Genomic DNA, 24451 nt, shown 5'->3' with positions numbered 1-24451 from the left:
CAAGTTACTACTCTGTGTTTCTTTCCTCATCTGTGAAATGGGGATGATAAGAGTACCTGTTTCATAAGACTGTCCTGAGAGTCCATTGCATTACATATGTAAGTGCTTTGCAGACTTCTAAAAAGCTATATAGATTCTGGGGAGTAAGAAATAGTTGAGAGCAAAGATGTTCTTCACTTTATCAATTCCATTTTTGGGCTTGTCCTTACGGCTTTTGTTGGGCACAATTTGAGACGAGTCATTTCTTTGTCAGGCCCAGGAAAACTAGGTCACAGGGCAGCTGGCACAGAGGACTGAACCCTTTGGGCTTTATCTATGAAAATCCTGCCTCCTTCCTCGTTCCCCTTCCCCTCCCACTGTTTTCTGTGACAGCTTCTTGAGGGAAGTGGAAGAAGTGAGGCGGGCCCCAGAACTGCTGGCACACCCAGATGCCCATCCTCTTTTCCCTAAAGACTAGAAACCCAACAGTCAAAAACAATGAACCAGAAACACAAGGTAGAGCCTGAATCACTCTTGGACTTGTGGATACAGACCTAGGCCTAGAGTTAGGAAGATAGGTTCAAAATCTAGCCTCTGCTGTGGGACCCTGGGCAAGTCACTTAATCTTTGACTCAGTTTCCTTAACTTTAAAATGGAAATCATAACAGTGTCTTCCTTTAGAATTATTGTGAAGATCAAGTGTGAAAATATAAAATGCTTAGCACAGTAACTGTTATATAATGAGCCTAATAAAAATTTAGTCCTTTCTGTTTCTTCTCCCCTAACAGACTTAGGAAGGGGGTCTTGAAGTTGATAGAGGAAGGTCCCTCTGCCCACCAGAAAATCTTCGTGAAGCCTCAGGGTTCCCACCCTCCACCAATAGTGTTTGTAAGGTGGTGTCTAGAACTAGAACTCTTAGATGAATAGGAGTCCAACTTCATGACAGCCTCTGATTCTTCCTCACTTTGATCCTACAACTAAAATATTGCCCTACTAGCTTTTCCCAAACTAATTAATTCTTTCCAGCTTTTTCTTGGGACCAGGGCCAACTGAAATTCCCTTTCTAATCCTTTTCTATCAGTTACTTTCAGGCATAGGCCAGAGGTGCATACACTTTGGAAAAACTACAATTCCCTCTGGAGGCTGGTTTGTTTTAGTGAGACTGGCTCTGCCCCATTGATAAATAGCTGTGGATATTGAACAGATAGTTTTCAAAGGAAGGCATAACTATCAATAGCCATATAAAAATGCTCTAAATCACTAACAATTAGAGATATGCCAAATATAATAACGATGAGATATTGCTTCATATCAATCAGATTAATAAAGTTGCCCCCCAAAATAAAACAACTAATGCTCATCAAAGCACTGAGCTAGAACATGTAATTGGCCAGAGTCAGGAATCATTGAGAGCAGCTTTGTGTCTACTTTGTTCAAAGCCTATTATATGCACATAACGAAACTGAATCCCAGGAGGGATTTAGATTAAGTATATCACAAATGACAGAGTTAGGCCTTGAATTAAGGATCTCTGACTCAAAATGCAGAGTTCTTTCCACTGAACCATACAAACTAAAAACTCTATATATGTGTCAGTTGTTATCAAATGAGACAAATGAGATGGGGCTCTGTGACTGTAAAGCACATGTAAATATGCCATATTATTACTTCTGTCTGCAACCCTAACCTCCGCATTTTCCTGCTTACATAGAAATCTCTCCTCCTTCCTTTCTCAAATTTTCCACATAGAACAGCCATCACTTCCACTTTGCTTTTGCTAGTCACTAGTGTTGAAGTAGGTTGCTTTGGATTCTTCTGATCTCAAAAGAGCTGCTCACATCTGCACGAGTTAGGGCTGACTTGTTCATGGACTCCTGTGGCTAATGAGAGAACTAATGCTAAAAAGAAAGGGATTTGGCCTAGTGAGTCAGAGCTACAGCAGAACTATCCTTGCTTAGGTCACTCCAATAAGACCCACAGAGCATAGATATACTATCATTTGCATTTTTTTTTCCTGGGCATGGGTTTTTCTTACCCCACCCTTTTCTCCTAGAGTAGGGGAAAAATGACTGGCAAAGGGAGAGATGGGTGTTTCATGTACAAGTTTTGGGGAGGTATGTGATTCATCTAAGATAAGGAATGCAAAAACCATTTTTGCCCTGAAGGAATTCCCATTTAATAGAAGAAGCGTGTGAATAACTAGGTACATACAAGATATGCATCTGGAGAATGTTGTGAAGATGAGAAGAGTTGAGTATTCAAAGTGTTTTGAATTCTCTAGAAAAAGGCTTTGGGGAAAAGCTCTGCAAGTATAATCAATCAATCATAAAGCATTAATTAAGTGCTTACTATGTGCCAGACACCGTTCTAATTGCTGGCAATACAAAAATGATGGTATTTCTTTTATCAGCATCTGTCTGTCCTCCCCCTGATTTAGACCAAGTTTGTAATTAAATAGGCCCCATCAGTCACTGTCTAAATGACCCCCGAACTCAAAGGAGAACAGAGTAACAGAAGGGCACTTGAACAACTTCTTAAGGTCATCCAAGTTCCAGTCCTTCCCAATATAAGAAATCTGAGGGGTAGAGGTCTTGGAGTAAGGATACATCTGGTACATTTATTCAGCTTCAATACAGAGGGAACGTGAGGGGATGAAGGAAAAAAGGGAGCTTGAACTGTAGCCTCTGAGACTGCACAAGGCTCCCACGCCCATATCAGACCTACAGAGCTCCCTCCATAAGCTTTGCTTTCAGTCCAGTTCCAAGAGCTTAGTGTAACTAAAAAAGATGAACTCCAAGAACACTTAGTGTGACATAGGGCAGCCTGCTTGTGACTCAGAGGGAAGAAGAAAGAGTCACATGTGCATAGACACACAGAGTTTTCCTAAATGCAGAAGCCAGAGAAATGCCACTTTCCTTGCATGCTTCCATGCTGTTGCAGGCCTGGCCTGGTACATTCTGGCCAGACAAGCGCTGAGTCAAATGATGTACTGGGTTTGATCTAAGATTTCAAGAAGCCCAAGCCATTGTACATCGTAAAAACCCTTCTCCCTCCAAGGCAGCTCTGTTCAGACATAGATAGCCCAACAACTAGATGGCCCTTAAATGTTAGAGAACGTGTGGCTTTTATTTGGAATAGACAAAAGCTGCCCTAGCCACCACTCTTGAGTACGTCAGATAAATCTAATAGAGAGGGGCTTGTAAGAGTCCTTTGGAACTGACATCTGCACTCATGGATATTTAATCAACCATTCCTTGCTTGGGTTGAAGGCATCTGGTCCAAAAGGCTAGCATTAAATGAGTAAAAGTCATCCCTGGCATTTTATGTAAAGGGAGAAAAAGGCAAACTCACTAAGTGATTTATTTGGGAAAACTCTGGAAAAGTTTTGCCTGAGAGCAAGTATCTAGTACCTTAATTCTCCATGCAACCCAGACCAATTAAATGCTAACCCAGACCAATTAAATGCTAACCCAATGTTATGGCTGAAAATGAGGCTTCTGATGTGACCATGGTGGCTTCTCAGACTTAATTACAGAAAATTTGAAGCCAGTCTAAATCCCATTCACTTTTCTTCAATTTCATACACATAGTAATCTGGCCCATCACCCTCCATTGGCAACCTTCACTCAATACAATTAACCACATCCTTAGGGTGTTCTGAAGAGAGGAAGACAATGGCCTAGTCTGGGAAGAATGGCCACCACCAGTTTATTATTATGGGTAAGACTGACGCTGACTATAAAGTACACTGAGTCCTCAGCCTTAGTTTCCAGAATGGTTGGGTTTATTTCTGAGAGCAGAACAAGTTACTGGAAAAGTTCCCTAACCAGAAGGAGGCCTTCCACTGATGTGGCCTGGATGATCTTATAAACATACAGATTTTTAAAGCCAGAGATCATTCAGTCCACTAGTTTCGTTTCAATAATAATGATATTAATCACAATAATAATAGTGGCTAGCCTTTAAATAGCATTTTAAGGTTTACAACATTCTTTAAAAACATTATCTCATTTAATGTTCATAACCCTATAAGGTAGCTGCTATTATTGTCCCCATTTTACAGATGAAACAGCATCTCAGAGAGGCTAAGTGGCTTGCCCGGGGCTAAATAGTAAGTGTTTGAAGTAGGATTTTAACTCTGGTCTTCCTGGCTCCAAGTCAAGCACCATGTGGTAGCCTAAAATAATCTGGAGGAGTTAAGTTCTGCTTAGGGTCAGACAGCTGTTAAATGATATAACCAAGATTAGAAGTCAGGTCTTCTGGGCCTCCTTCACTCTACACCCCACTGTTTGCAATTCTCCACAGGACATGACCAAACTACCCACCTGTTTTGAGTCTGAAAATACTAACGACAGGAAATGTGAGGTCAGGCCTTGAGTGAAAGGGTCAATCTTAGCCATATCCTCCATCTATTATGATATCACAGATCCCCTATAACATGCTTTGGAAAGAGACCAAATTAGGGATTTCCTTCTTTTTTTTTTCTGAGTGAGAGAAGATGCAGAAAGGGGGACCTACATATGTAAATGAATTTGTCAAAATGTTTTTTTCCTTTCTTTTTTTTTTAAGTTATATTTGGGGGCAGGTAGATGGCACAATGGATAGAGCATCAGATTCCAAGTCAGGAAGATATGAGTTCAAATCCAGCCTCAGAAATTTAACATTTATTAGCATATAATCATGAGCAAGTCACTTAAATCTCAATTGCCTCACTAAAAAAAAATGTTATATTTATACTTTTAATAGACAATAACTTCTCAATATACATATCTTCTTATTAAATTTTCTTATTACTAAGAAAAAGTTAAGTGAAATCCAAACAACACAACAACTCTATTTGGCAGTAGTAGACACATATAATTCGCCATCTCTCTACCCTAAATCAACAAGTGCCTTTTTTGTGCTAGTCACAAATCCAAAGAGTAAGAACAACATAAGAATTCAAAAAAATGAAAACATACAGGCCCTGATCAAGAAGCTTAGTGTAATGGTGGAGACAAAATGCCAATAATTATGCACAAACAATGGTAAATGGTTTTTGAAAAAGATGGAACTTCACTACAGACTTTAAAGAAATTAGGGAACTTAGGAGGCAAAGGTAAGAAAAAGAGTTTCAGGATTGGAAGCCATACAGTGAAAATTCCCAGAGTCAAGAGTGTCTTGTTAGAAGAATAGGAAGAAGGCCAGTGCCATTGAATCAAAGAATATATGGAGGAGAGGGAGGTATAAGAGCACTAGAGAAGTAGGAAGGAGAGAGTTTTTGAGCCACAGATGTAAAGTGAGTGTAGTTCATAGATCTATGCTTCAGGAAGAACATTCTGACATCGGAGTGGAGGATAGAGTAGGGAGGGAGGCTGGGAGGTCAACCAGTCAGTCAATAAACATGTACAAAGAATTCACATAAGACAAGCACTCATATGGAGGTCAGGAGAAGCTATTCAAGGACACTCTCAAGGTCTCTCTTAAGAACTTTGAAATCAGTTTGAAACATGGGAGACATGGACAAAGTTTTGGCCAATAATGGTGTGTCTGCACCAGGGTTTGCTCTGTGATTTAGAGATATCTCCACTCCAAAGGTTTGTTGGACTACTTGTGCCCAAGCTCATGCTGAGAGTCTGATCAGCCATAGTCACTTTTTTTTCCCTTTGGCTTTTTTTTTTTTTTTTCCTTTCACACAGCTAGAAAGTGTTAAGTGTCTGAGGCCAGATTTGAACTCAGGTCCTCCTGAGTTCCTGTGCCACCCAGCTGCTCCAGACATAGAGGAAATGGCAAAACACTCCAGTATCTCAGCCAAAAAAAACGCCAAATAGGGTCACAAAGAAATGGACATGACTGAAATGACTCAACAGCAACAATGTTTTTGGTTAGTTCAATTAATCTGAGTTCAATGGTCTTTTAGTATTATGACTAGAAGGATGCTGGTGCCCTTAAAGGAAAACAGAAAAAGGTTAGTTTTAGGGGGAAAGATGTTATGTTCAGTTTTAGATTTCTATGGGACATCTAGATGGAAATATAATAAGTAGTAGATAATGTGGGCCTGAAACTCAGGAATCAGATTAAGGCAGGATATATAGATCTAGGAGATGCATAGAGATGATAATTAACCCCATAGGAGAGATCACCAAATTAAAGTGTGGAAAGGGAGAGAAGTAAAAGTGGCTCAAGACAGAACTTTGAAGAAATCCCACAATTAAGGGGGGGCGATATGGATGATAATCCAGTAAAGGAAATTCGGGCATAAATTAAATAGGAAGGAGAAGCAAGAGAGGGCAGTGTCATGAAAACCCAGAGTCAAGAAAGAATGATCAACGATGTCACATACTGCAGGGAAGTCAAGAAAGATGATGACTGAGAAAAAAGCAATGGCCTTTTTGTAATTGAGAGGCTACTATTAGGAAAGAGGCATTTCAATTGAGCAACGAGGTCAGAAGCCAGCCTGCAAAAGGTTGAGAAGTGAGGTCAACAAGAATTGACAACTTGTTCTAGGAGTTTGGCTGAGAAGAGAGGAGAAATAGAGAACAATAGCTGGAGAGGATGAAAGAGTATAGTGAAGGTCCTTTAGAGATGGGAAGGTGTAGGCATATTTGTAGGCAAACCAAAGAGAGAGATTAGGCCACTGTACATTATTTTCTTGGTTTTACTTTTTTTGCTTGTCATTAGTTTATACAAGTCTTCCTATGGCTTTCTGAGTCCCTTGTAATCATCATTTCTTGTAGCATAATAATATCCCACAATTTTTTTCATCCATTCCCCAACTGGAAGTCCCCCACTTTGTTTCCAGGTTTTTGCTACCAAAATGAATTAAACCATTAGTTCTTTCAGGGTATCTTAAATTAATTGATGTCTTTGAGTAATAAATATTTGTAGAATGTTAGCATCAGGAGAGATCTCAGCAATCACCTAACCTCATCTCTAGTAGTACAGATAAGAACTCCAAGGCTTAGATAAACAGTGACCTGGAAAAAGCTTTGAAATCAGGCAGAACTGTGGCTCTGCATCTGTGCTAGCCTGCAAAAGAAATGAAATACTCTGGAGAGTTCCCTCTCTGACCTCCTCCTCCAGACTTCCCTAATTTTCTTTCTTTCTTTCTTTCGTTCTTTTTTTTTTTTTTTAATAGTTTTTATTTACCAGATATATGCATGGGTAATTTTACAGCATTAACAATTGCCAAACCTTTTGTTCTAATTTTTCCCCTCCTTCCCCCCCGCCATGGCAGGTTAACCAATACATGTTAAATATGTTAGAGTATAAATTAAATACAATATATGTATACATGTCCAAACAGTTATTTTGCTGAACAAAAAGAATCAGACTTTGAAATAGTGTACAATTAGCCTGTGAAGGAAATCAAAAATACACACGGGATAGAGGGATTGGGAATTCTATTTAGTAATTCATAGTCATCTCCCAGAGTTCTTTTGCTGGGTGTAGCTGGTTCATTTCATTACTACTCTATTGGAATTGATTTGGTTTATCTCATTGTTGAAGAGGGCCACATCCATCAGAATTGATCATCATATAATCATCAAATGTTGTTGAAATATACAACGATCTCCTGGTCCTGCTCATTTCACTCAGCATCAGTTCATGTAAGTCTCTCCAGGCCTTTCTGAAATCATCCTGTCCGTCATTTCTTACAGAACAATAATATTCCATAATATTCATATACCACATTTTATTCAGCCATTCTCCAATTGATGGGCATCCACTTAGTTTCCAGTTTCTGACCACTACAAAGATGGCTGCCACAAACATTCTTGCACATACAGATCCCTTTCCCTCCTTCAAGATCTCTTTCAGATCTCCCTAATTCTTGATGAGAAAATGATTGCCAGATCCTTATTAAAAGGTTTCGTCTTGGGTGGGTGGGGAGTGGGAAAGTCATTATTGATTGTAGTGAGGTGTAGAGACAAAATGCAAGCCATGAGTAGAGATGGGTTTGTTTTGGAAAATAGGACTTTTTGGCCAGGGCTTTTAAAAATCCTAGTTCTGACATTTGCTTTGGGACTAAGTCATTGAAGTTTTCTAAATGCAAAATGGAGCTAAGAATTCTGGCATTACCTACTGCACAGGGTTAGTGAAGAAAACACTCTATAAATCTTAATGCAATATAGAAGTTAGTTTAAATTAAAAAATATATATTTTATTTTTTCCAATTGCATTTCCAAAAAACAATTTTCAACATTCATTTAAAACATTTTGATTTCCAAATTCTTTCCCTCTCTTCTTTCTTCCTTCCCTCAGTCAGTAAACAAATTTGATATAGGTTATACATGCACATGCAAAACCTATTAGTCATGCTGTAAAAGAAAATACTCCCTTCCAAAAAAGGTGGGAAAATAAAGTGAAACATAGTATGCTTTGCTCTGCATTTAGACTCTGTCAGTTCTTTCTTTGAAAGTATAGCATTTTTCTTCAGTAGTCCTTTGGAATTTTCATGGATTGTTGCATTGCTGAGAATAGTTAAATCATTCACAATTGATCCTCATACATGTTGCTGTTACTATGTACAATGTTGTGGTTCTTCTTATTTCACTTTAAATCCATTCATGTAAGTTTTTCCAAGTTTTTATGAAATCATTCTGCTCATCATTGTGGATGATTGCACAATCATATACAACTTGTTTAATCATTTACCAATTAATGGGCATCCTCTGAAATTCCAATTCATTGCCACCAGACAAAGAACTGCTATAAGTATTTTTTTTTTTTTTTTTAACAAATAGTTCCTTTTCCTTTTTCTTGGATCTCTTTTGGCTATAGACCTGGTAAAGCTGAGTCAAAGGTTTTGCACAATTTTAAAGACTTTTGAGCATAGTTTGAAAAAATTGTTCTCTAGAATGGTTGGATCACTCCACCAACAATGCATTAAATGTCCCAATTTTTTCATATTCCTCCAATATTTGTCATTTTCCTTTTCTGTCCCATTGGCCAATCTGATAGGTATGAAGTGGTTCCTCAGAGTTGTTTTAATTTGCATTTCTATGATCAATAGTGGTTTGGAGCATTTTTTCATATGACTATAAATAGCTTAGATTTGTCTGAAAACTGCCTGTTTGTATATTTGTCATTTGGGGAATGACTTGTATTCTTATAAATTTGACTCAGTTCTCTATATATTTGAAAAATTAGGTTTTTATCAGAGATACTTGCTGTACATTTTTTCTCCCTGTTTTTGCTTTCCCTGTAACCTTGGGTGCATTGATTTTGTTTATGCAATTTTTTAGAAAAAATTTAATATCAAAATTATCTGTTTTACTGTAATGCTATCTTGTTTGGTTACACATTTTTCCCTTCTTTACAGATCTGACAGGTAAACAATTCCATACTCTACTAATTTGCTTTTGGTATTACCTGTTTATGTCTAAGTCATATACCCATTTTGATCTTGAGATGTTGATCTATTTCTAGATTACTGTTTTCCACTTTTCCCAGAAATTTTTATCAAATAATGAATTCTTGTCCCCAAACCTGGTGTCTTTGAATTTATTAGACACTGGATTACTATGGTGTTTACTACTGTGTATTGTGTACCTAATCTATTGCACTTACTCACTACTCATATTTCTTAGCCAGTACCAGATTCTTTTGATGATTACTCATTTATAATATAATTTGATATCTGGTACGACAAGGCCAAGAGACAAGTTGTTGTGATATCTCCTTTGGGTGGATATCTAATGACTGTTCCCTAAAACTCTTGACCCTTCCCTACTCCCCATCCTCCCTGCCCACTCACCACCCTCCCTCAATTTTCTAACCAATTCTAAGTCAGAGCTGTCAATGATAGGGACTTTTTAGCTAGGTCCTCACAGAGTAGTTACTTTTCACTCACTGTCTCAGACCCATGCTTCATTGGGCAGATACAATTTTTTTTTTCACTTTCTTCATATTTTCTGTTCATAGTCAGGAATCCCAAATTACAATTTTGGGACTTACATGGACTTTGGTCCTTAGGCAGAGGAAAGGCTTTTGTAATGCTTGTAATGGGGTGCTAGAGACAACTTGAATTCTGCCTTATAACTTCTTGGGACCTCTATTTTGTATCATATTGCCACAGAACTGCAGTAACAGAAGAGATTGCTTTATAGTTTGAAAGAAACAACAGATAATCTATTCTCCTTCCTGAGTTAGGAGGATATTTGGGTCATCTTCTTTAGAGATCTTATGCAAAGAAGATCAGAATTATTCAAAGAAAATCAGTATTCAGAAGTTGAGAGAAAACTATGCTTGAGAATATAGGCAGGAATGCTTCATAAACAATAGGTTGCCAACAGAATGTTGGCAGTCCATGACAAAACAACAGACCTGGTCTAGCTCTGCTCTAGGTTATGGAATGGGCTTTATTTCAGATTTGTTAGTCATGCTCATTCTCCTTTTGCCACAGGAGAACACCAATTATCTCACTGATTGATCCCTTCGAATAACTATGTTCCTACTGGAAGATGATCAGACTGGGAAAAGCTGCCAATGGAAAAAATAAAGAATCCATGCAAATATAAACTCTACATTTTTTGGAAAAGGGCTTGATGTCCTCCCAAGATTCTGGATGGGCTGAGGAATGGCTCAAATACCCTTTGGTGTGATTGCTCCTGGACTCTGGGCCTGGAGATAGGTGGAGAATAAATAGCTAATAGCTATTTATAATAGCTAAGTTTGTGCTTTTACTTTCTGTTCTGCTGGGATCAGGGAGTATTTTGTTCTGTGCTTGTATATCATAACAGCAAGAACCTAGGTCCACCAGAAGGCAACTGGGGCACAAGTAATTGCTGGGTAAACAACAGGAGTGTCCTTCTCCTTCTAGGAAATGGGCTTTCTGACAAGAACAATCAAACAAGAAAGATGCTGAGCCACCACAAATGAGAGCCAGCTCACATTCACATTTGTTATCAGTCTAGTGGCACCTTCTCAGGAACTTTCTGATCTGAAGGGAGGGTAGCCTTGGGTTCTTTATTGCTCTATGATTTCATCATTGTGGATACTTACTCCATTCCTGTGTAATTCTTGCTCATATTTTCCTGTAAATCATCTTCCAAAGAACAAGGAAGAAAAAAGGCAGGAAAGAAGGCAGGAAGGAAGAAAGGAAAGGAGGAAAGAAGGAAGAAAGGAAGGACATAAGCATTTCTTAGCACTTACTACGTACTAGACACTGTGCTAAGCATTTTACAAATATTAACATATTTAATCCTCACAACAACTATGGGAGGTAGATACTATTATCATCCCTATTTTACAGATGATATTGAAACAAACAGTTATTATATGGTTTGTCCAGGGTCATACAGTTAGAAAATATCTAAGGCTGGATTTAAACTCAGTCTTCTTGACTCCAGGTCCAGAATCACTGTGCTACCCTCTAAAGGACATTCTACAGGACAAACCCAATCCATTCTTCTTTTTCTTTATGTAATCTTTCTTATAATTTTTGTTATTACTTATCCAAGGCTAGTAAGTAGTAGAAAATGGGGTAACTTGAGCCTAAATCTCCTGGCTCAGGATCATGTGTTCTCCCTGTTATAGTGAATTTATAGGTCCTTGGCAGTTCCTTAAGTATGTTTAAAGAAATAGGTAGGATTCCAGGAATACTAGACAGAGGAAAATTGCATCAGGTGTTCCTTCCTGGGTCTTTTACTTTCAGTTCAGATGAGAAGTTTACAATTCTATTGAATGGATAAATCCAAAGCTAGGTAGGCAAGGTCAAGATTGCTGAGTGGATATCAAAGCTCCTATTTGATTTATCTGTATTCACTCCCTTTTGTCTCCAAAGAAGTTCATAATTTACTTATTTAACACCAGACACCTTTGATACAGCCTGCCAGCTCTCAATCTGGAAAGGTTCAGGCCCAGGAGAACCACCCAATTTTGGGTTTAGGTTTGAGACCCTATTCTATCACTTACTATCTATCATTGAGCATTTCTGGGGTTAGACTAAATGAACTACATTGTCCCTTCTATTCTAAATCTGTACTCTTAAATGGTCTGGCTACAATGGCTAGGTCCTTCCTCAGCTATGTGATGAGTGAAGTCTGGAAAAGGGCAATCAGAAAAGGAGAAGGCACCTTTTCATTATAATTCAGATTGCTACTTCTTTACTTTGAAGTTCAGCCAAATTGATAACAGATCAAATTGGTGTGCAGAAAAAAATGTTCAGTCTCAGACCAAATGACATCTATTTCTCTGCATCAGACATTCCACCTCTGCAAACTTGCATATTATTTTCCCAACAAAACTTGGCTCTTCTCCATACGTAACTTCCTATTTCTGTGCCTCTTTGCTTTTGTATGGACAACTGTCTCATTGCTTTCTTTCCCTCCTCGTTTTTGCCTTTTGAAACCCTTGGCTCCATTCAAAGCTCAGATCAAGTGTTATCTCCTATGTGAGATGCTTCCTGATTCCCCAGCTAGTGCTTCCTTTCCTATGCTGTCAAAATAACAATGTATCACTTGCTAATTGGGGAGATAGAAAGCGGAGAGGAGGAGAAAAAATTTGCAACATAAGGTTTTACAAAGGTGATTATTGAAAATTATCTTTGCATGTATTTAGAAAAATAAAAAAATAAATTGCAAGCTAAAAACAAATAAGTAATCATCACTCTGAAAATAACTTTGTGTAGCTATGTGGCTCAGTGGATAGAATGCAAAGAACTAGAATCAGGAATACAAAATTGCAAAATCTTGTGTTCCAAATCTCTCTCTCCCTCTCTCCTTCTCTCCTCCCCTCTCTCCCTCTCTCCCCCCTCTTCTCTCTCCCTCTCCCTCTCTCCCTCCCCACAATCTCCTTTCCTTAAACATCAAGTAATCCAATACTGGTTAAAAATGTGCAATTCTTCTAAATATCTTTCCACATTTATCATGCTGCACAAGAAAAATCAGATCAAAAAGGAAAAAAAAATGAGAAAAAACAAAAACAAGCAAACAACAAAAATGGTGAAAAATACTATGCTTTGGCCCATATTCAGTTCCCATAGTCCTCTCTCTGGATGCAGATGGTACTCTCCATCCCAAGTCTATTGGAATTGGCCTGAATCAACTCACTGTCGAAAAGAGATAAGTGCATCACAGGTTATTATCACATAATCTCATTGGTGCTGTGAGTTGCCAGTTCTTGTTGATTTTATTTCCACTGTCCCTAGTCTCTACCTTAAGCTTTCCTTTCTCATTGTCACTCAGATCCAATGCATTCATGCCTAGATAACTGAAATAGCTTCTTCATAAATCTCTCTCCCTACCTCTGCCAGATTTTAACTCTCCTCAGATTTATTTTGCATACCAAGAGAAGGGGAAGGGAATAAACATTTATATAGATAATGTCATCTATGTGTCAGGCACTGTGTTAAGTGTTTTGCAATTATTTTATTGATTCTTTGAATAACTCTGGGAAGTAAATAACATTATCCCTATTTTAGTTAAAGAAACTGAAGTAAACAGAGGTTAACCGACTAGTGTATGGTAATATATTACTAAGTGTCTGAAGCTGGATTGAATTCAGGCTCAGTGTTTTCTCCACAGCACAACCTAGCTGTCTCATTATTGATAGATTTATCTTGCTGATAATGCTTTCTTTGATCATGTCCCCCAAAGGCTTAAGCACAAAAGCATGTTCTGTTACCTACTAAACAATTCATTTTAAACTTTGGAAATTCTATATCCTGGTATTTGAAATAACATCTTTTCCACAAAACCTTTTCTGGGAGATTTCCTTCTTGTGGTAATCTTATTAAACTTAATATATACTGATGAATCTGGTATTACTTGTGATGTCAGAAACTGGGCCATTGTATACTCTTATACTCCCCCACATAGTGTTTTTTAAAAATACCTTATATATAACATGTGCTGAATAAAGGTAATGGAATAAATGGAACCAGGGAATCAATTATCCAAAAAATGTATTTAATTAAATACCCATTATATTCTGGGGTTCTGCTGGGTATAGAATAGGCAAAAAAGGAAAATCTCTGACTTCAAGGAGTTACATTCTATTCAGGAAGACTACATATCCACAATACAAATTTCTCCATGACTTTGTTTCCTTCTTCTATAAAGGCAAGTAAGATACTAACATTTACTCTATTTATCACTTCCAGGAACTTGTTTGATTATACCTTTGTGTTGTCATTTCCTCTATTAGAAGAATCCCACAAATCCACACATATACAAATCTAAAGCCATGTTGGGGATGGAGAAGAGAAGCACTTTGCTAGGAGATCAGGAAGAGCATCATGTTGGAGATGTTTCTGAGCTGAGCTCTGAAGGAAACTAGGGATTCTAAGAGGTAGCAGTAAGGGAAACAAATTCCAGACAGCCTATGGAAAGTCACCAAGACACAGGAAGAATTGTCACTTATGAGGAACTACAAGGACAATTTGGAGGACATCTAGACAAAGCAAAGAATAATATATCTAGACAATTATGTTGGAACCAGGTTACAAAGGATTTTTAATACCAAGAATTTTGTATTTGATTTCAGAGGCATATTGTAGCAATTGGTATTGATTGATTGAGGGATTGATATGGTCAGACCTGCTCTGCTTTAGGAATGACAATTTGACAGCTATATGGAAGATGGATTAATCTACCTATTTCCCTCTTTAGTCAATTTTATCAATTAAGAAATCTGTATTTAAGCACTATATGGTGCAGTAGATAAAGCACTGAGTTTGGAATCAGGAAAACTCCTTTTCCTGAGTTCAAATTCTACCTCAGACACCTACTAGCTGTGTGACCATGGGCAAGTTAGTTAACCTTTCTGTGTCTTGGTGGCTTTCCTCAGGCTGCCTGGAATTTGTTCCCTCTTCATTGCTACTTCTTAGAATCCCTAGTTTCTTTCAAAATTCCTTTCAGAAACCATCTTTAACATGATGCTCTTCCTGATCTCCCAGCAAAGTGCTTTCTTCTGTGTTCTCAACATAGTGCCTCAGTTTCTTCATCTGTAAAATGAGCAGGAGAAAGAAACGACAAACTATTCCAATATCTCTACCAAGAAAACCTCAAGTCCTGAATCATGAAGAGTCGAGTCTAATTAAAATGACTGAACAAGAGCAATAATGGACCAGGAAGTTCACTAGACTTCTTATGAAGGCAAAAAGGAGACAAGAGTTTTGGATTTGGGAGGGAAAAAATGCTAATTGATGCACAGCAATAGCCCAATGTGGCACCCTAAATCAAACTTTAAGGAAACTAAGGATTCTAAAGGAAAGACAAAGTATTTCAGGAATGGGGGTGGGGAATAGCCTGTGTAAAAACATGTTAATGTGAGAGAAGTGAGATGTAGCAAAGTCACATGAATGTAGAGCTCCAACGAATATGTACACAGCCTGGAAAAAAAACAAAAAAACAAAACAAAAACTGGGCTAGATCATGAAGGGCTTTAATTGAGAAGGGAAGAGTTTTTATTTTATTTTTGAGGCCAGAAGGACCCACTGGAGCTTTCTGATTGGGAGAAAAATATGGTGAAACTTAAGTCTTTAGAAATAGAGCTTTGGCAGAATCAGAGAGGAGACAGACTGGAAGCAGAGGTACCAGAAAGACAGAAGGAGCATTTAGTAACTTCAGTGGGCCACATAAATCTAATCCATACATGAAAAGAAATGGAATCATCTTGAGATTATAAAGATAATTAATTTTTACACGAGAGATGATAAGATAGTAGCCATGGGTGGTGGGAAGAGGACTGATGTCTATACTTTGATGCCATGCATCAGCTACCTGTGTCCTGGAATCTCCCTCAGTATCTGGGGCTTCCTCACCCTGGAATATCTATCTTTCATTTCTGCTTTCTCATCCTGGAATATCCTTCTATCATACTTCCCTCCTGCTCCAATTGGTAAATTGTTCCAATCCCTCCATTTCAGGGAGGAGTGCAAGGTTGGTCTACTTTCTTTCTTTCTTTTTTTTATTATAGCTTTTTGCAAAACATATGCATGGGTAATTTTTCAATATTGACCCTTGCAAAACTTTCCTCCACCCCTTGCCCCAGATGGCAGATAGACCAACACATGTTAAATATATTAAATACAATATATGTGTATATATTTATACAGTTATCTTGCTGCACAAGAAAAATTGGATTTAAAAGAAGGTAAAAATAATCTGGGAATGCAAGCAAACAATAATAGAAAGAGTATAAATGTTATGTTGTGGTCCAGACTCATTTGCCAGTATTCTTTCTCTGGGTGTAGCTGGTTCTGTTCATTACCGATCAATTGGAACTGATTTGGATTCTCTTCATCAGAATTAATCATCATATAGTCTTCTTGTTGTCATATTTGATGATCTCCTGATTCTGCTCACTTTACTCAGCATCAATTTTATGTAAGTTTCTCCAGGCCTCTCTGAAATCATGCTGCTGGTCATTTTTAACAGAACAATAATATTCCATAACATTCATATACCACAATTTATTCAACCATTCTCCAATTGATGGGCATCCATTCAATTTTCAGTTTCTGGCCACTAAAAAAAAGGGCTGCCACAAACATTTTTGTACATACAGGCCCCTTTCCCTTCTTTAATATCTCTTTGGGATATAAAGCTGGTCCACTTTCATTGCTTTCCCATCTGGACTTCAATACCATGCCCTATAACAGGTACATTTATAGTTCTCCTTTTTATCCCTTACCTAGCATTTTATCTCTATTTTTGTGTGTTATCTTCCCCTATTAGAATAATATAAGCTCCTTAAGAAAAGGGGCAGTCTTTGTATTTTTATTCCCAACATCTGGCAGAGTCAGAGCAACTGAAGCATTATTATTGTTCAGTTATGTCTGACTCTCTGTGATTCCACAGACCATAGTACTCCAATGCTTCCCTAGGATTTCTTGGCAAAGATACTAGAACGGTTTGCTATTTCTTTCTGTGGATTAAGGCAAACAGAGGTAAAGTGACTTACTCAGATTTACACAGATAGTTTTTGATGTCAGATTTGAACTGGGGTCCTTTGCAAATTTTTTTTTCCATGAATTCTTTTGATGTTCTTAACTTTTTGTTCTTCCAGATGAATTTTATCAATTTTTCTAGCTCTGTAAAATAATTTTTGGTAGTTTGGTATGGCACTGAATAAATTAATTTAGGTAGAATTGCCAATTTTTATATTTTATCTTGACCTAACCATAAACAACTGATATTTTCCCAGTTATTTAAATTTGACTTTACTGGTGTTAAAAGTATTGTGTAATTATGTTCATATAGTTCTTGGATTTGTCTTAGAAGGTAGATTCCCAAATAATTTAGAAAGTCTAGATATTTTAACTAAAATTTCTCTTTCTATCTCTGGGTGACATAATAGAGGTACATAGCAGGAGGTTAAAGAGTTGCTAAAGATGAACTCTCACTCACAGAATCCTGGTGTGGAGGAGAATGGCCTCTTCTCTATTATGTGTAGGGTATTTGAAAGCTCCAGACATGCTCAAAGCAACTCACTCATAGGATGTCCCAACTTCTCCCATCTGCTCATCTTTAGGCAGGGCCAGAATTTTTGTCCTTTACCAAACAAAGGTTCCAGAGAAGAAACATGGCTGTTGTTAAAATTTGGTCATTTAGTTACATGAGAGTCACATGAGTTGAGTAAAACAGAGTTAAAAAAAAAAAAAAAGAAAAAGATCCTGCCTAGAAGAGGGGAGAGAAAAAGGGAAAGGGAATGTTGTCTTTAGTGGAGGATGAGAAAGGAAACTCTTTCAATAAAGGAAGGGATTCTAGAATTCTCTAGCACCACACAAAACAGAAAGACCAAAATCAGAATTGTGTTCCTCTGACCCCTAGCCTAATCCCCACTTCCACTGCTATCACTCTACACGTTTCCTTCATCTCCAGAGGTGTCTCATTTTAAAATGAAAGACTTCAGGCAGGAAGATGAGGAGCCTGGGCCCGCCTCCAGTTGCTACCCCTCCTTTCCCCTACTACTAGAAGTTGGTAGGGAACAGGTTTCAGTTAGTGTTATCAGCTGAGTACCTTTGACAGAAGAGTTCATGGGAACTGTTTTGATACTTCTCTATCTCTCATGTCTTCTCTTGAACTGGCTTATCATTGGTAGTTTATCCACTCAAGGTTTTTCCTGTGAAAGCCTCAAGTGTGTGGCAGGCTTTTTTTTTTTTTTTTTTTTTTTTTTCTCTCTCTTTCATTGCTGTTACCAGAAACAGTGTGGAAATATTCCCACTTCTGCTTTGCTTACTGAACTCTGTTCAGTGTGTGGAGTGTAACAAAATGGTAAGATGATCCTGAGTTGCATTTCCATGTTGGCCAACCTTCTCCTCCCTCACCTGATCCCACGCCAGATATATGCACAAGTAAGGTGTGGCTTATTATGAATACTTCAGGAGATCAGCTTTCTTGACTGGGATCCAGCATACTTCATGGAGAGGCCAAAGGCAGTCTCTATCTGTATGCTCCATCTAGAGTTGACAGGGACCTTAGAGCCTATCTTGCCCAATCCTACCATCTTGGAAAGCTAAGGCCCAGAAAATTTATGAGGCAGCTGGTGACCCAGTGGATAGGAAGATTGGACAGAAGTTCAACCTCAGACACTTACTAGCAGTGTGACCCTTGGCAAGTCATTTAATTTCTAACTCACTTTCATGTGGGATTAAATAATGACACCTACCTCACAAGATTGTTGTAAAGATTGAATGACATATTTGTTTAAAAAAGAAAAAAAAAGGTATTGGGAAAGCTAGATGGTGATAGAGATTCAATTCTGAAGTCAGAAGGATGTGAGTTCAAATCCAGCCTCAAACATTCAATTCTTTCTAGCTAAATGATCCTAATTACCTCACCTTCCCCCCCCCCCCAAATTAATTAATTTTACAAAGGCACTTAGTGCAGTGCCTAGTATGTAGACTCTTCTTTTCTTTGTGACCTGCCCAAAGCCAAAAAAAGAATCTTCCCTCAAAGAATTTATCTTTATTGCACCATCCCATGCTCCCTCTTTCAGGACTGAAGTATAGAGGAAGAGGAATTTGAAATAATTTACACACAGTAGGTAAGTCTTAGAGAAAAGCTTGATGAAGAAATAAGAAAACACCCTTCTACTAATTCCTCCATGTCCCTTAAATAATTGATTTGATTGCCACACAGCACTTCCCTTAGTCATCTGAAACACTGGTTACCTCCTAGAACAGAAGTGGGGAATTCTGGTCATATACGGCCCTCTGAAATCATTTGCTAAGGTAATTGCAGGTGATAATAAGCTGGAAATTAGGTATAACAACCTTTTACTGCTTGAGTTCTATAAATTGATTATTTTGTATGGCCTGTAGATCATGTTATAAATATCTAAATGACCCTTAACAGGAAAAAAGGATTCTCTACCCCTGTCCTCCAGTATAAAGAGCATTAGGCTGACTCTTAAAAGATGAAATTCAATAATGAAAAATGTGAAGTCTAATTTTGGTTTAAAAAATCATGTTTTCAAGCATTCGAGCATATTCGAGGTCTAAGTAAATAATATTAAAAATAAAACAAGATAGGGGAGCTTTAGCAGACTGTGAGCACAATATAAGACAGTAGTGCTTTTTTTTTTTAAATGAAGATCTAAGGTTTCATTGATGTAAGGATCTCCCAGCAAGGTAATGTCTTCAACCAATGTACATTAGCCATCATTTGGCAGCTCTCTCAGAATTGCCTAGGTTAAGTGACTTGCCTAGGATGTTGCAGACAGAACTTATACCAAGGTCTTCTCAAAGGCTGGTTCTTTACCCACTTAACCATGATGTCTTTCTAAAAGAGACATTCTTTCCAGTAATGAGGAACTAATTTTGAACCCTTTATACTGAACCCTAGACACACCACAACTGTGTTCAAGCCTGAAATCACATGAAGCCTAATTGTATATTATTCCCCTTTGTGTAATCCATGATAAACTAGTATAGAATCTAGCCAGAACTGCACTATCAACTGTTCTTGAAGTGAACTGTAACCTCTGCATATTCCCTAATGGTTGCGTTTACTCTGACCCCGTCTCATCTTCTCAGAAAACTAATTTTTTTTCCATCACTCTATTGAGAGTGTGGGAGTTTGAGAAGTTGAGAAAGACCTGCTAGGAGACAGTAGTTCTGAAAGGGTTGTAATGAAGGCTTCCAATAAAGTCATGGCACTGACAGGAGAGGGGACAAATGCAAGAGATTTTTGAGGCAACTGCCTCAATTGGCAGAATTGGATATGACAGATAAGTGAAAAGGAAGAATCAGCAGTTTTCAACATGGGGAAATAAGTTGTTATTGGAGCCATTAACAGAAATAATGAAGTTAAATGTTCCAAGATTAAAAAATGCCAAAATAAACTCCTGAAACAAGGATGTAATCAATCAAGAATGAATATTAGGTTACCAAACTGAAACTGAAATTAAAAACATGGCTATTATTAAGAACTAAAGAAAGGGGGAAAGTAGAGAAATAAATAAAAAATTGTTTAAAAATGCAATCTATTCTCCAGTTAATAAACGGTCAAAGAATATGAACAGACAATTTTCAGGCAAAGAAATTAAAGCCATTTCTGGCCATTATGAAAAAAAAATGCTCTAAATCACTATTGACTAGAGAAATGCAAATTAAGACAACTCTTGCATTCTTATAAAATTGAGTCAATTCTCTATATATTTTAGAAATGAGGTCTTTATCAGAATTTTAGATGTAAAAATTCCCCCCCCCCAGTTTTCTGCTTCCCTTTTAATTTTGGCTGTATTGGTTTTGATTGTACAAAAACCTTCTAACTTAATATAATTAAAATTATCCATTTTGTATTTCATAACGGTTTCTAGTTCTTCTTTGGCCATAAATTCCTTCCTTCTCCACAGATTTGAGAGGTAGATTATCCCTTGTTCTCCTAATTTGTTTATAATATCACCCTTTATGTATAAATCATAAACCCATTTTGACCTTATCTTGGTATAGGATATTAGGTGTTGGTCACTGCCTAGTTTCTACCAAACTAATTTCCAATTTTCTCAGCAATTTTTGTAAAACAGTGAGTTCTTATCCCAAAAGCTGGAATCTTTGGGTTTACCAAACACTAGATTATTATAGTCATTGACTACTGTGTCTTGTGAACCCAACCTATTCCACTGATCAACTATTCTTTTCTTAGCTAGTAAGGCAAATGGTTTTGACAACCGTTGCTTTATAATACAGTATTAAATCTGATACAGCTAGGCTGTATGCTCTGTTTCTTTTACAACATGACTTATGTGGAAACAAGTTAACAAATTAACATATGTATAACCTATCAGATTGCTTGCCATCTTGGTGACAGGAGGTGGGAGAAAAGGAGAGAGGAAACAAACATTTGAAACTCAAAATCTTATTTAAAAACAAATGTTGAAAATGAAATGAATATATATTTAGCTGGAAGAAAATACTGTTAACAAAAAAAAAAAAAGTTTTAGTCATTCATGATCTATCTCCAACCTCAACCCCTGACTCTCAATTAAGAAGAAAGGAAAAACAAAAACCATTACAAATATGTAAATAAATAGACAATCACATTTTCACAATGGCCATATTGAAAAAAAAAAAAAAAGATTTCATTCTGCATTCTAAATTCTTTATTTCTCTGTAGCATGTCTCATCCTCTGAAATTCTTGTTGGTCATTATGCTGATAAGAATTCACCATGATAATATTCCATCACATTTATATGCCGTGACTTGTCTATCTATTCCCCAATTTATGGGCACTCCATCGATCCCCATTTTTGCCACTTTAAAAGAAATTATAATTTTATACAGCCTTAGAATATTTTGTTTAAGACCAGTCCTGCCACTCTCTGCCTCCAGTTTATTCTTCCTCTAATTCCTCCTCACCCTTTCTCCTTTTTTCCTCCTATTTCCTTATTGAGTGAAATGTACTTCTATGCCCAATTGTGTGTCCTTCTTTTGATCAGTTCAGATGACAATGAAGTTCAGGTATCAACCATTCACTTTCCTGCCTCCTTGTTTGTGCATCCTGATTATGGAAAATGATTTCCCCTAACCTTCAATTCTCTTCTTTCCTCCCTGTTATGGACCAGAACTCTGAACTTGAAACAAGGATTCTCACAAGGTGCTAATTCAGTGGAATTGATGAGAAAATGATTATCTAGTTTAGCATGATGACTAATAGTTCTCTAAATTGAGTATGATTGATTTAATCTTACAACAAATAATGGTTTCCTAGTGATATAATGATTGGTTTATACTCATTGTAGAGCATATAAACTGGGACAAACTCAGCCATGGTCAGAGCCAGATTCATTTAGTTCATTTCATACCATCTCACATCTCACTCCTGCACTGCCCTCACTGAGACCAAGGCTGGTCTGAAAGGCTCTCCAGAAAGCTGGCCCAGACCCCAGGCAGGGAAACTAGATTGTGAAGGAATTAATAAAGGATTTGGACTTTAACACCTGGCTATCCTCCTGGTGATTACTGAACTGAAAAGAAGGCTGGTCCCAAGATCTCCAAAAAAAAAAAAAAAAAAAAAAAAAAAAAAAAAACCAACAAAAAAACCCCAAAAAGAACATTACACATCCCCTCAGTATATCCTTCTTCCCTTCTTTTTTCATAAGATCATCAAGATATCATCACCACTGTCCTCATGATGAAAATTACATTTGTATAGCACTTGCTTTATGCCAGGCAATTATTAGCTCATTTGATCCTCACAAAAACCATTGGAGGTAAGTGCTATTTTTATCCCCATTTTACAACTGAGGACACTGAGGCAAAAAAAATTTAAGTGACTTGCTCAGGGATCACAGAGGTAGGCAATGTCTGAGACTGAATTTAAACTTAGATCTTCCTCACTCCAGACATACTCTATCCCACTAAACCATCTAGCTGTCCCAGAATACAAAAAGAACCACTCCTAGGTTCTGTTTAATTTGATTTCCCCTATGAATCCTGATGGTGATAGCATTTACACATGAATCATCTCTCCATATCTGAATGTAAACAGTTAAACCTTATTTAGTCTTTTATGTGTATTATTTAGTTCATTCATGTTTACTTTTTCACTCTTGTGCTAGAACTACAAAGTTCTGGTACTACAACTCGGGTATTTTTACCTAGAATACTTAGAAATTCTCTATATCATTAAAGATCTATTTTTTCCTTGTAGCATTATACTACTGGGTAAGTTATTCTTGGTTCTAAGTCTATGTCCTTTGCTTTCTGGAATATCAATGCCCAGGCTCTTAGTTCCTTTATGATAATGCTTGCTAAATCATGTGTCAGCCTAACTGTGACTCCCTGATAAGTGAATTCTTTCTTTATGACTGCTTGCAGTATTTTATTTTTGACCTGTAAGTTTTGATTTTAACTATGATGTTCCTGGGAGTTTTCACTTTGGGGCTTCTTTAAAGAGGTGACTGATTGATTCTTTCTAGTTCCATTTTTATCTTTGATTCCAAGATATCTGGGTAGCTTTAAGATTTCTTGAAATGATGTCTAGGCAGGGAGCATTCTGAGAAGTTGATGGAGTAGGTCAAAAAATTCCAAGATCTCTAGATTTCCCCCACAAACAAAACTGCACTTCAGGGCAAAAGCAGATGGGTGAAAACAAGTAAGGGTAGGGGGAGAACAGAGGTCCTCCTGGAACAAACAATAGGAAGAAAAATCCCAGGATAGAAGTGTGGCCAGTGTGAAGAGTAAACACCTCCCAGCTAGCTACAAAGAAACAAAAAAGCAAAGAGCCCTGGGGCTAGCTGGGTGCACGGCTTTAACTTTCATCTCCCAAACGGTATCAAGGGTTGGGGGTCTGAGTCTAGGAAGATTGAAGGAACTTTGCTGATAAAGAGTGATGAACCCAGCTGTACTGCTGAGGAACTGCCCTGGGAAAGAGGAAATAAGCAGCATACATCCCTGATGAATGCAGAAGCAATGGGACAGGGAAGCTGCTGGATAGTCACCTAAAAGTAGAGTGGAGTTCTTGGTTTCAGATTTCAGGCTTGAGGGGAGAATTGAAGTGAAGCCAAAGGCACCCTCTCCTCACCCCAAGATTAGGGGTGATTATACTAAAAAGCTTTTATTTAAAAAAAAAAAAAAAAAAGAGCAGGTAAAGGAGAAAGAACCTAAGCATAGAAAGTTACTTTGAAAATAGGGAAGATCATGCATATGTGCTGTTAAAAAAATTATAATTATAAAATTAATTAAAAAAATAGGGAAGATCAGAGTTCATCTTTAGGAGAGGATAGTAAAGTAAAAAAAAAAAAAAAAAAATTCTCTCCTACCCCAAAGAATAAAGTTAAATTGCTACCTACCCCAAAATAATTTATAGAACTCAAAAAAGACTTTAAAAAATCAAGAAAAAAAGATTATGGGAAAAAAGTCAACCAACTTAAAAAAAAAGATCCAGAGTATTTTTTTTCTTTTTCTTTTCTTTTCTTTCTTTCTTTCTTTCTTTTTTTTTTTTTTTTTTGATACAAAGTCATGAGGAAGAAAATGACTCTGAAAATCAGAATTGGAAAAGGGAAAGCCTTGAAATTATAAGAAACCAAAAGATAATA

The sequence above is a fragment of the Sminthopsis crassicaudata genome, chromosome 1 (genome assembly GCF_048593235.1).
Source record: "Sminthopsis crassicaudata isolate SCR6 chromosome 1, ASM4859323v1, whole genome shotgun sequence".
Taxonomy (NCBI): domain Eukaryota; kingdom Metazoa; phylum Chordata; class Mammalia; order Dasyuromorphia; family Dasyuridae; genus Sminthopsis; species Sminthopsis crassicaudata.
The sequence above is the reverse complement of the archived record's forward strand: the minus strand, read 5'-3'. Positions refer to the sequence as shown.